The sequence below is a fragment of the Canis lupus genome, chromosome 7, assembly GCF_003254725.2.
Source record: "Canis lupus dingo isolate Sandy chromosome 7, ASM325472v2, whole genome shotgun sequence".
In the NCBI taxonomy this organism is placed as follows: domain Eukaryota; kingdom Metazoa; phylum Chordata; class Mammalia; order Carnivora; family Canidae; genus Canis; species Canis lupus.
In genome coordinates, this window is record NC_064249.1 from 11,656,783 (window position 1) to 11,669,059 (window position 12,277).

The 12,277-nt window shown below is 52.4% G+C and overlaps 1 protein-coding gene and 1 long non-coding RNA gene across 10 annotated transcripts in view; one reads left to right on the plus strand and one right to left on the minus strand.

The window, feature by feature from the left end:
- Positions 1-7,403, minus strand: part of LOC125755397 (uncharacterized) — a 147,990-nt gene extending 140,587 nt beyond the window's left edge. Inside the window, exons 1-2 of one of the 2 annotated variants that reach the window (XR_007411837.1) lie at positions 7,256-7,403; positions 90-191 (exon numbers count right to left, since the gene is read on the minus strand). This is a non-coding gene — a long non-coding RNA (uncharacterized LOC125755397). The remainder of the gene's footprint in view (positions 1-89; positions 192-7,255) is intronic. The other variant, XR_007411836.1, reaches the window with a different exon arrangement.
- The window catches only part of PROX1 (prospero homeobox 1), a 53,304-nt gene continuing 48,041 nt past the window's right edge, over positions 7,015-12,277 (plus strand). Inside the window, exons 1-2 of one of the 8 annotated variants that reach the window (XM_035718799.2) lie at positions 7,015-7,374; positions 7,582-7,687. The gene's annotated coding sequence lies outside the window, so the exon portion shown is untranslated. Of the gene's footprint in view, positions 7,375-7,581; positions 7,688-8,224; positions 8,379-8,484; positions 8,659-12,277 lie in introns of those variants that run through there. The other 7 variants (XM_025429917.3, XM_025429911.3, XM_035718801.2 and 4 more) reach the window with 7 other exon arrangements.

Consider the following 12,277-nt stretch of genomic DNA (forward strand, 5'->3'; position numbering starts at 1 on the left):
AGGGTTGTAGTTTACAGAGATTTGGGGCAGTCGTTCATTCAGACATGTAAAAATATACCACAGATGATACACATTTGTTTTAGCTTTACCTAGGACTGTTGATCTTTTTTCCCCTTCTTCTTGTTCCCTTCTTGAATAGAACTTTTTGTCCTGCAGTTTCATTGGTTCCTTCTGGAGGAAAGGTTTGCCATCTATAAAGCAGGGAAGGTGAAAGGACCAAAACAAGAAAGAAAGAAAAAAGCAGACTTCAGATCAGTAAGTGATTCCTGTCTGCCAGGATGATCAGTTCTAGGTCCAAGAGCACAGAGCCTAGCTGCCAAACAGGCACTAATCCTATGGTTTGCACCCTAAAAGGTGAGAGGTGTATACATAAAGAGCCCAAAGCAGCACCTATGCATATGCTAAAATGTGCATATGTGTACATATCAAATGACAATCCTTTTAGCTTCATCAAAATATTTGGGGGAGTTTTGTATAAAAGGAGTATGGATCAGTGTGAGTGTGTAGAGCACATACTTGTAGACAAAATAGGTTCACTGAGCACCAGCCATGCGCTGAGCAATTTTACTTAAAGAAAATTCGCTGCAACTCTGTAAGTTGGATATTATCCCCACTTACCAGATGAAAAGAACTGAGGCTCAAACAGATTAAGTAACACACCTAAGGTCCCAGAAGTCAGTCACTGAGCAGTAATTGGAAACACAGCATGACCCCCAGATGCCCAGGTCCTCCCACGGATTGCCTGGCTGGGATGGGCCCAGAAATCTTTGTTTTTTAAAAGCTCCCTTGGTGATTCTTGATTACTCGCCACTCTCGGGAACCACAGCTCCACATCAAACCATCCTGCTATCCCTGTCACCGGTCTTACCGCTGAGCAGCCCTCTCCATGTTGGATAAAACATTTAAAACATATTTAAATAGCAATTTCGAAAAACCTCTGCAGCATATGGATTTTCCTTTTGATCTCAAAATGATGACAAACAGACACTTAGATACTTCATAAAAGAAATATCACCAGAAAAATTACAGAAATCTGCCTTTCAACTTTGTCTTGCTCTAATTTAAACAAAATGCAACTTTCCAGAGTCTCTCTCGCTCCCCCGCACCCCACCACCCCACCACCACCACCACCAAATAAATCCAAACTGGGAGTTTCCTTCTCTTTTTCCTCTGCTGCCAGGCCTACACCTATTTATCTCTAGCCCGCTCCCGAGTAAAACCCTAGTACGAAGGACAGGAAGGATGACTTAAGTCCTATCACCCCCAAATCACCAAAAGCCACCCCGCATGGAGCACTCCCCCCCCCCCAGGGGAATTCACACCCTGGACTTGGAAGACCAAAGAAAGAAGCTGGAGTAACGGCCAAATGTCCTGAGATTAAAAGAAGGGGGAGGGGAGGTTTGCAACCCTTCCAACGCCCCCCTCGGGTCCCCGGGGAGGGCCCCCCTTGCGCAGGTGGAGCGCGTCCCGGGTGCAGGCGCGCCGCCGCGGGAAAGGCCCCCGCAGCAACAGGCGGGCGGCGGGCTGGGGGCGGGGGGCGGGGGGCGGGGAGGGCGTGCGCGAGGGCGGGGGCGAGGGCCCGGCGGCGTCGGGGGTCCCCGGGCCGGCGCAGCGCGGGGAGCAGGTGGCTGCCCTCTGCGCGCGGCGTGTGCCCAGCGCGGGCCAGTGGAGCAGGGCTGCGGCCCCGGAGGAGGCGAGGCCCGTGGGGCCCCGGCGGGGCGACCCGGACCCCCGGGAGCCGCGCGGGCCGGAGGGGCGTGCCCTCTGCTCGCAGCGCGGGGCCGCCGCCGCCGCCGCCGCCGCCGCCGCAGCATCTCGCGCCCGCGGTCTCCGGGCCGAGAGGCCGCGACACCTAGCGCGGGGCCGCGGCGAGGAAGGAAGGGCCGGGAGCGAGGAGGAAGGAGACCGGGAGGAAGCCGCCGGCCGGGCAGCCCCCGCTCCCGCCGGGGGCCCCGAGAGGCGACTCCCAGCCTTCCCTCCCAACCCGAAACTTTTCCACCCCACGCAGGCGTATCCTCACGGGTCTCGGCGGCCGGAGGCGCCGTCAGGGAGAGGCTCTGCAAACACACGCGTCCCCCGACACGCGGGCGGAGGTACACAGGCACGCCGCGTGGCGGGGCGGGGGGCGCCCGGGCCGCGGGGGCGGGGCGGGGCGCGGCGGGGGCCGCGGAGGCCGCGCGCCAGGGACTCCCCGCGTGCGAGGAGCGGTGCTTGAAGCCCCGCGGAAGCTCGGGAGCAGAGCGGTGCCCGGAGGCTTCGCGTAACTTTGCCCACTGCGCCCCCGCGTGCAGAGGCGTCCCCTCGCACTCACACCCTCACCCCGCCCCGCGCCCCCCTCCGCCCCCAGCCGCGGCCCCGAGCCGGCCTTTGTATTTCAGTGACTGGGAAAGACCTGCTCCTCCGAGCCAAAGAAGGAGGGATGGGAACTGCGGACATCCATTCCACTGCCCGGCACCCCCCACCCCGCCCCATACGGAGGGAGAGCGGCCGGTTCTCCCCGAGAGCGTTCGCTCCGCTCCCCTCTGCCCTTGGGTCTCCCAGCTTCTTTACCGCGGTGCACTGAAGACGGTAAAGCACAACCCGATCGATGCGAATGTTTTTCTGAAAGCACGACCTCTCCAAATGCTAAGCCCCCGAAGAGCCGGGCGGGGATGGAGAAAGGACACGTTATCTGGGGTGGGGGGGTGCAGGAGCCCCCCTCGGGAGGCGCGCGCGCGGCCTGGCGGACGCCTTGCCGGGCTCGGCGCGGCCGGGCGGAGTGGCTGGATTATGTAAGTAACAGCCCTCCATGTGCTCACCGCCATCTGTTAATATCTTGATATTGGAAAGTTCGGTGCCTGAGGCAAAGCCAGGGTTGGCGGCGCAGAGCTCCCAGCCTACTCTTTTCTACTCCCGGGGCAGGGAATGTACCCTCCCTTCGATGGTTTTCGCCCACTTCCCACAAATCGAGCCGGTTGTGTGCCCCCTTCGCTCACGGACGACCGACCCCGCAGGTGTGTGGGTGGACGAAGGGTGATGCTCTTTGAGGTCACTTTATTGTCATGAGTCCTTTCGATGAATTTATATCTTTAGGGCGATTTTAGTTTCCTTTGGGCACCGTGGTGGACCCTTATTGGGGATGGAAGCTTTATTGCTTAAAATAATTACTTGTTCCGCCAGCGCTGCGGCCCCAAATTCTTGTAAGGGTTATATTTCAACTTCTTTGGAGCGCTTGGCCTCTGTTTACTTTGAAAGCTGTTGGTTAAACAAACATCACTCGGGAGGCTTCTAAGCAGTGGGGTTCCCAGGAGAGAAACGCCGCAGCTGCTACTTGCTACTGATCTTGTGGCATTTCACAACCCCCCCCCCCCTTTTCAGAACAGATCCAGGTTGGGCTTGGCGTCACACTGGGCACAGGGGGTAGGGGGTGGGGGATGAGAGAATGGCGGTCAGTCTGCCTCCAGACAGCCGGAAGCAGGCCGGCCTGCACCCTGGAGTTGGTTTTTATTTCTTTCTCTTCCCCTCTTCAGGGTGGTGGTGGTGGTGGTGGTGGAGAGTGCATGGTTTTGTGTGTGTTTGTGTGTCCAGGCAGGGATCTTCAGCATCTTTCTCCCGAAATCCACGCCCATGTTGGCCTGTCTGCTGGATCTGGTTGAAATTCCCAGAATTGGTTTTCGGATCTGACGACGGTTCTTTGTAAGGTTTTAGATTTCTTACATGCAATCTTCCCTCCTACCTTCCTCTAAGGGCTTTAAGAAAGAACGGTGGAGGGGCGGGGCGGGCAGGGGGCCTGAAATAACACCGAGGAGATGTCAAAGCAAAGTGTGCTTAACCCAGAACCAGATGCATAAGTGATATCTGCAAGAGTTTGACTAAGAACTCACAGCAGATCCCCCTTCCCATAAATAAGTACATGCAAGTCTGCATGGATGGATGATGAGGTTTGTTGGAAGACGGGTCAGAACTTGCGTTAACTTTTAAGTTATTGGGGTTATGTTGCCAAAGGGCTTATGTTGCCAATGGGCGGAAGAAGGGGTTGACCCTAGGTTTGGCCGCTGGTTTCAGAGATGGAGCCAATATCTTAGGCGACTTCTCGGCTCCGACCTGACTGATCGCTTCTCCCCTATCAGAAAACAAACCGGGAGTCGCCCGAGATAGGGGGCTCGGGCCTCCTGCCTGGCTCTAGGGCGGCCCGAGACCTGGGAGAGCGCCGCGGCTTGGGCAAGAGAGGTTGCCAGGAGCCCGGCCTGTACGTGTCCCCGACAGTAGGGGACAGGACAGGGCTCCGCGTACGTAGCTCACCGAGCTGGGCTACTACGGACCGAGCTCGCCTGCCCGGCGTCGCGCGCGCTCCTATTTCAACCAGCCGCTCCTGCGCCCTATTGCGGGCTGCGAACTGCCGCGGCAGAGCGTGGCGAGCCGCGAGCCTCCGCTGCGTTGGCTGGGGGGGCTGAGGGGGTGGGGGGTGGGGGAGCTTCCTTGTCTGCCAAGCGGGTTACCCCGACTTCCACTCCGGCCTGCCTTCCCGCCCCCCACCCCCACCGCGCCCCGGGAGTGACAGAGGGCTTTCTGGGGTTCGCAGGGAACTTTTCCTGCCGCCAGTTCCCGGGCGAAGAGTGTGCAAGACGTGCATCGGAGCGCTAGGTGCAATTGACAGAACTTGTGGGCTTAAAGTTCAAGCCATTTCCTTCCAGACTCTGAATCTTTTCGCTCTCTCGCTCCATTTCTGCCCCCTTGTCCCCCTCGTCCTTCCCTGCCCTCCTTCCTTTTAAACGTCAAAATGAGCAGATGGTTTAAGGGTGTGGAGGGCATATATCCTTTCCTCCTACCAGTTCATCTGTGGGCTGGCACTAATATGTGTACAAACTAGGCTACTTCAAGAAAATAATAGGACGGGAAAGAAGAGAGGAAGTAGCCTTGATCCTCTCAACAGCACCCACATTTCCGCGCTCAATACACCCGCTTACCTCGAAAGGACCCAACCAATAGACGCATTATTCCATCCTGCATCTAATGGGCATGTTGCTAGATTATTTCTGTTCCCAGCCTAAATTGTCACATCTCGATTATAACACTTGATACAATAGCCGGTCACTGGAAGTGTGAGTGGTGTGTTTGTATGCCTCTGTGTTGTTTCCGTGATGGTGTGGAGGGAGTGTCTGGGGGCGGTGGAAAGGGAGGAATGAAGGCTGGGGATGCTCAAGCAAGTCTCTTTTCTTATCCCTGACACCTACCCTGGCCAGCTTGATTTTTTTTTCTTCTTTTCAATGTTTGAATTCCGTGCCAAAAGTTTCCTACAGGGTCTAGTCTCAGGCACGTTATCATCTCTATTCTTATTCAAAGAGAAGACTTCTTCACATTTTGACGAATGTGAGGCTGAAATTGTAAATGTCCTAAGAAAGGTGTGTGTGTGTGTGTGTGTGTGCGCGCGCGCGCGTGCGTGCATGCGCCCGTGCATGTATTGCAGAAGATGGTGGTAGTTGTCGGCCAGTGTACTTGTAACACACCTCACAAACACTCTGTTGTCCCAACCAACGTCATTCAACCTTTGATCTGCCTGAATTCGAGGAACATAGGAAAGATACTTGTCCCCATCCTACCTAAAAACTGAGTGTCTAATCGACTAGGTATGAATGTTTCTGCTTCGCAGACCTTGTAAGTCCTGGCTTTTATAGGGTCTTTAGGTCATAAACGCGGTTGCTTTATTAAAAGCCGTTTACTGTGCCCGGTGAAAGACACGTCGTGGCTGTGGCTAGAAATGCCCTTTAGCATTTGCAACTTGCAAAACCCCCAAGGAGCTCTTTAAGAGCCCCATTATCTAAAGAAAGCTTGCTGGTTATTTTTCATCCAAGAAATGTCAAAGCAAAGTGAATTTCCTACAGCTTTACGTTGAAGCCTGAAATCTGAGCGTTTGAAATTTCTTACCTAATAAACTTTAAGGTTTGTTTCCCAGGCGTCAGAACTCTGTACCTCTATATGAAACCTCTCTCTTTGGTCCTTCTGGGGCGAGTCAGTTAGTAAGGGGTAATTGCGAGGTAATGTCTGCAACATCCCCCCCCCACACACACACACTCCCCACAACAGAAAAGGGCTGCTACACCTACAATCCAAATAACCAGTGGCAAATATTCTTCTTCCTGATAACTGTGACGGGAGATTAACTGGAACTCAGCCAATACTGATCTGCTCGACCAGATGCAGCGGATCCCAAGTGCAACCTCTGGCACCTATTATTTTAATCCCAAACCTACCTGTAATTCACTGTCCACCTCGCCTCTCCACGGAAGCAAGGGTGACATGTATTCGTGATACTATCTATGATCACTTAAAAGGTGGAACGACTGGAGCTACCCCACTCCCGCCTCCTGTACCACCCCACCCCTAAAGCCCCACTTTTCCTCCTCCAATATACTTTTCTGTGCCTTCCTCCACCCAAGTCCGCTCTCCACGCTCGGCCACTCGGCGAACTGGATCAGCTGTATCTGGGAAAGGAAGGAGGGGGTGGAAAAAAAAAAAAAAAAAAAAGAAGAAGGACCTGCGTCCTGGACGAGCTAGTGCGAGCCGAGCGCCGCTCGCGCCGTCGCCCGCTTTGCACGGTGCCCGCAGATGGCTCGCTCCGGCCCCGGCGCGGCGATCCCGTCGCCCCGAAGCGGTGGCAGGGCGGGGGCAGGGGGGTGGGGGTGGGGGGTGGAGGCCGGGGATGGAGGCGCGGGGGAGGGGGGAGCGCAGGGGGGCCCCCCTCTCCCCTCCTCTCTTCCCAGCCCCTCCACCCCCACCCCTTTTATATTTTTTTTTCCTCCCAAGTTCTCTTGCCTCGCTATCCCCCCTTGAATCCGAAGGCGCCTCGCGATTGGGTGCTGGGGCCGGGTACGTCAGTCAGACTGTGACGTGCAGTCTTCCTGTTTCCTTCAGCTGTGTCTTAAAGTAAATCTTGTTGTGGAGCGGAGCCCTCAGCCGAGGGAGCGCTCTGAAATAATACACCATTGCAGCCGGGGAAGCGCAGCGGCGCAAAGAGCTCTGGCCGGGCCGCCCGCGCCCGCTCCCGCGCCCGCGCCCGCACCCGCGCCCGCTCCCGCTCCCGCGCCCGCTCCGCCCGGCTCGCTCCGCTCGGCTCCGCGCGCTCCTCTCTCCTTCCCTCCTTTCTCTCTCCCCTCTCGGCTCCGCTCCTCCCCGCTCTCCTCCTGCCTCGCCTCTCCTCTCCCCTCCCACCCTTCCCTCGGTCCCCTCGCCCCTGCTCGCCCCGCTCGCCCCGCTCGCCCCGCTCGCGCACACTCACCGGCCCCGCTCCAATTATCACATTCATCACCCGCAAGACACCGCCGCGTGTGTGCGCGCGCGTGTCCTCCTCTCCCTGCCGGCAAAACCACGCTGGGTCCCACTGCCTTCTGCAACCGCGTAAGTATCCTCGCTCCCTCTGGCCAGTCCCCTCCCCTTTTCCAGAATCACTTGTCCTGGCTTGTTCTTGAATGGGAAGGGGGAGAAGAAGAAAAAAAAAAAAAAAGAAAGAAAGAAAGAAAGAAAAGAAAGAAAGAAAAGAAAAAAGAGACTCTCCCAAAGAGACTCCCATTACTCATACCCGTGTAAACATTTTTTTTTTTCCAGGAGAAAATGCTGTTATTTAAATGAATCCTAATAAAATAGCCTCTAAACAGTTTCTAAGCAGGAGCCTCCGTGGAACTCAGCGCTCCGCTCCTCCCAGTTCCTAAGAGTAAGTGATCCGCTTGGCTTTTATTTCTTTCTCTTTCCTGCTGGTGGCTGGGGTGGTGGTGGCGGTGGTGGCGGTGGCGGTGGTGGCGGTGGCGGTGGCGGTGATGGTGGGAGGGGAGGGGGGAGGCTGATAGCGCTGGACTTGTCGCTGATCTTGTCACCTTTTGTGTACTGTTGCTGCGCTGTGAGGAGGCGACTGCCCTCCTTTCCTTCTTTCTCTTGCCCTCTCTTCTCGGGAGAGAGGGACCGCGAGGGGGACCGGGTCGCTTTTTGTTCGCCTGGATCCCCGCTTTCCGCCGAGCCTCCTCGCTCCCGTCTCCCCGGGGTTAAAACTCCCGTGCTAAGTCCCCTGGTCCTTTCTCTTTGTCTTGTTTATTATAGCTGCCTTTCTTCCAGGCTCTTCCAATTTGCTTGTCATTTGCATACCTTTCACTTCTCCTTTTTAACCCCGGCGGAGGGCTGGCTGGGGAGGAGGGAGGAGGGGGAGAGGGAAGAGGAGGAGGAGGAGGAGGAGGAGGAGGAGGAGGAGGAGGAGGAGGAGGAGGGCGCTCTGTTACTTTTCCTCGCAAAACGCTGTGGAAGCCGAAATGTTGAAATCGGGGTTGGAGCGGTGGAGAGATGGTCCCGGGAAACCCAGCGCGGCGCCCCTCTCCCGAGCTCGGAGGAACCAGGGCTAGGTCAAGTGGAGTTGGGTAAGGCGGCGGCGGGAGCCCCCGGAGGTGGCGTGGTGCAGGGATGGGGCCCGAGAGCCGCAGGGATGGGGCCAGGGCGGTCGCGGGGCGGGCGGGGGTAGGGGATGTTCTTGGGCTGCGGATCTGCGAGGCCAAGACTCTCGCAGTCCCCGCTGGCTGGCGGGCGGGCTGGCGGGCTGGCTGGCTGGCGGTGCTGTCGGGCTGCGCGGATCTGCTCTTGTCTGGGTGGTACCTGCAGCTCTGCCCCGGTTCGGAGGACTAGGGCCGCAGGAGATCAGAGGTGAGGGTAATTGTTACCGGGGAGAATGGTGAGGAGGGTGGGAAGAGCTGCTGTCCTGGCCCAAAGGGCCGAGGAGGAGGACGGGGAGGGGGGGGCGTTGGAGGGGAGACATCACCCAAAGTCCAGTTTAGCAAGTTGTTGGTGCTTCTGGCGGGCAAGCCGCTCACTCCTGCTAAGACTGAACGTCGGTGGAAAGTGTGGATTGGAGTTGGTTTGGGGGGGGGGGGATGAGGGGGGGGATGTGTGTGGAAGGGCGGGAGGGAGGGGAGGTAACGGGGCAGTCGCTTTCGAGAGAGAGACTCACACGTCTCCCGCCACTTCTCAGCTTTTTTCGGAAGTTGAGAGTCCTCCAGGCTGGCAGAGAAGGAGAAGGGGTTGGGCGATCGTCTTAAATAGCCCAAAGAGGCAGGTTGGAGTGTGGAACTGCTGTTCTTGGCAATCCAGAACCCTACTCCGCCTGGGGGAAGGCTGGGAACTCACCTGCTTGTTTTTATTTTTCCAAGAAGGTCTGTGTTGTCTCCTTGAGCTTATAAAAACAGTGCAAGCACAGGATGGCCTTCTCTCAAAGTCAAGGCTAGAAGTGTCTTCTCTTGTTCTCTCTCCCTCTCTGTCTCTTCCTCTCCCCCCCTTCCCTCTCCCCCTTCCTCCCACCCTCCTTCCCGCCCACCTATAATCTCCCTTACAAAAAAAAAAAATAATTTCCTTTCCTAAACTAGGTAGGCAGAGGTCTATTAGTAGAGTGCTGTGCATGGGCAGGGCCTGACAGGTGTGTTGTGTCAAGAAAGACAGGTGCAAATTTCCTCTGTGTCTGTGTGTGTCTGTACAGTTCCAGACCACAATGCGCACTCCGGGGTTGCAGACGTTTATGAATTTATGGGTGCCCTGGTTAATAGGATTGTCCGGACTAAAGGGAACTGGGCTGTTGTTATGTTTTGAGCCCTGCCATGTGAGTTCTTTGCTTGGGGGTGGGGGGCGAGTTGGTTTGTGTTTGTTTATTTTTCTTAAGGATGTTGGCAGGCTGCTGCTGAGGCTGTGTCTCAGACTTGGGCTGCCAGGCGGCTGCCAGTACCCCCACTTCAGGCAGCAGGTGGAGGGAGATTGACTTTCCCTTTGCTTCCCTCTCTACTTTATGCCTATCTCCCAGGTCTGCGGTGCCGAAGGGGGGTGGGTGAGAGCGTCTTTTGTGTGCGTGTGTGTTTTGGGCAGCCATGGGTGGTGTGTGTAACTGCCAAGAATACCAAAGTCATTTGAAAGTGTTACTGTTGTTAAAGCTTATCTTTTTAGCGTGCTTTCTCCCTGCCCAGAAAGAATAGGTATGTGCATAAACTCTTTCAAGTCGTATGTTAAATACTCTCATAAAGTAGAATGAGCCTGTCATTGTACCAGACATGTGCCAGATGTCCTAGTTATTACTTTGATGGAGAAGGAAAATCTCAAGTACGTGAGAGGTAACTGCGCTTTTCTGTTTGATGCGTGATGCAGGCAGTGGGCTCTGTGAGGAGTTTCTTGCAAGAACTTCTGAGTATTTTCAGAATAAAATGGGCTGTGTGTGGTGAGGAGGGAAAAGAGGAGCATTTGGGTTAATGTGTCCATATGCTACAACATGGACTTGTCCATATAATGGCAAAATAGGGGAAGGTAAGGGCTGTGGCTTGATGGTTGAGGGAAGATACTGAGAATTCAATGTAAGCACTGTAGCTGGATTATTCAAACTTGACCTTTTAAGTTTTTCTTTAAACAGGCGACTTCTTGTGTCACATAGAAATAGGTTAGATGGAGGATGGTTTTGTTGGTTGGTTCTGCCGTTTGGGTGATGATCATCGTTTCATGAAAAGGAGATAGCATGTGTATTTACTCTTTAGACTTACACATCAAAGTCCCTCCCCCAATACTTTCCTTGGATGTTTTCGAAGTTCTTTCGTGTCATCTATGGACATGTCTATTTGCTTTATTTTTAATAGGGGTTATCTGCGCCTGGTACTTATTGATATTTTATGTGTCCATTATGCAGAATTCTGTTCAGTTTAATCACCACCTTGTGGGAAAAAAAGTCATGCATACGTAACATGCATCTTTGTTCTCACTTTATTCATTTCCTAGCATGGTTTCTCTATAAGTAGCACTTGCGATCTTAAAGCGTAAGCTAGCTGCCAGGGTTGCTCTTTATTTGTTCAAAGTGCAAATAGTCCCCCTTTTTAAAAAAAAAAAAAAAGAATTTCTTATATCATTTCAGGGATTGTCTTGCATTTTCATCTATTAATGTAAGGAATTTTAGGTTTAGGTTTAACAAAGAAATTATAAAATGTTACTGGTTTTACAATATGAAGATGGATTGTGTGTGATGTATCATTATTATTGGATTCTAATTAAGTACCTGTATAAACCAGAAAGGACATATACATAAAGAATTTCTCAAACCTTATTGCCTAGTGTACTCTAGAGCTTCCAAGGACATTTAGAGTATTTTAGTTTCTACAAAAAGAAAAAAGCGTGTTTTTTCTTGAGATCATTTCTCTCATTTACTAATTTGGTGAATTATTGCTTTTTAGATAAGTACAGATAAATATTTTCAGCATGCCTCAGAAAATAGTGTGTTCGTTTTACAGGTGAAAAATGTAGGGAATTTTTGATAGGATGGAGGAATTTTCAGTGAAATGATTGTGATTTGAGAACTCTATTGTGATAGGAAATTTCGAAGCCTGATAGAAGATTTGACAATACAATCTTAGTTCATTGAAGATTTAACTTGTGTCAAGTGGCTTCTTCAAGCTAAACATAAAACGCTTTTTTAACCTTACAATAAGCAGAAACATCTCTGAAGGAGAAGTTGCTAATTAGCAGACATGAACTCTGGAATATAGTGAAGAGGGCAGCTTAGTGATTTGGTGGAGGAGAGGACCTCAATCAAATCATCTGATTGTTTTTTTTCCCCTTTGAGTTACTGATTTTCAGATGGGCTTAAAATGTTCTTTGTTAGTTATATTCCACTTGAAATTTCATAACCAGGTTGACCCAAGTAGATTCGAGGCCCATTCAAAGGTGGCTTTCTATAAGAACTAAAGTGTAGGCTTGAGCAATTTCTTCAAATAATTTTATCAACAAAGACAGATAATCTAAGTAATCCAAACAGGAAACCATGCCAACCTTACACTCCCCCTGTCTCATAAAAGATTTGTCTGAACTATTTGGATAATTACCATAATGAACACTTCTTTGTCCAGAATCTGGATTCCAGATAGATACGTAAAAGTTGTACTCCCCTCCCCCAAATAACTTCTCTATTAAAGTAGAGCACTTAACCACTTTCTACTTCACGATGCAGTGTTCCTTTGAAATTCTTCCCTGAAAATTCTTTTCTAACATTAACTCACCAGGTTTCTTCGGATTCTCCATGTTAAATTACACAACAGACGTCAGATAATTCAGGTTTTAATGAATCTTTTGGAGTAGTTAAAATCTGACTTGATTTTACCTGGATATGTGTCCTTACATTTTTCTGAGAGGAATCTGCTATGTCAAGATATTCATCGTATAGGAATTATTAAAGCATCTGTGTAGTAAAATACCAAATGGTATGACAAAATATTTAATAATAAAAATATTCCATGTGAATTTTAAT